This window comes from Lacerta agilis, chromosome 8, assembly GCF_009819535.1.
Source record: "Lacerta agilis isolate rLacAgi1 chromosome 8, rLacAgi1.pri, whole genome shotgun sequence".
In the NCBI taxonomy this organism is placed as follows: domain Eukaryota; kingdom Metazoa; phylum Chordata; class Lepidosauria; order Squamata; family Lacertidae; genus Lacerta; species Lacerta agilis.
Window position 1 is genome coordinate 48,921,039 of NC_046319.1, and position 457 is coordinate 48,921,495.

Consider the following 457-nt stretch of genomic DNA (forward strand, 5'->3'; position numbering starts at 1 on the left):
TTGCAATGCTCCGCTGGTTTATATTGGCCCTCTGAGAAGCAGCCCCTTCCCGGACAGGGTCCGAGATGCTTGGCAGTTTCTAGCAGGGAGATGTGACTGTGCTCCCTGCCCCAGGACTTTTCAGATGGATTAGAAGCCTTGAAACATCCACAGAATTGGAGCAGAGGTCGGACACATGGAAACATGCTGCAAAATCCCCCACAATGCTCAGGGGTTCTTTGGTGGGTCAGTGGACAGAATAGAACCTCTGCCGGTGGGAAGCAAGGCAACCGCTGCTCTACACCTCATGAGGGCCAGCTGACTTTACTGTCTGCCCGCCTCCCACCATACAATGCAGAATACAGGTGATGCAGGGCCCTGCCTGGCTGTGGTGTTCTTATCTGTGATGTCTCCACATTAAAGTGAGGCTGAGGAAGCAGCAGCCCTCCAGGTCTTGGGACTGCAAGTGGCATTACCC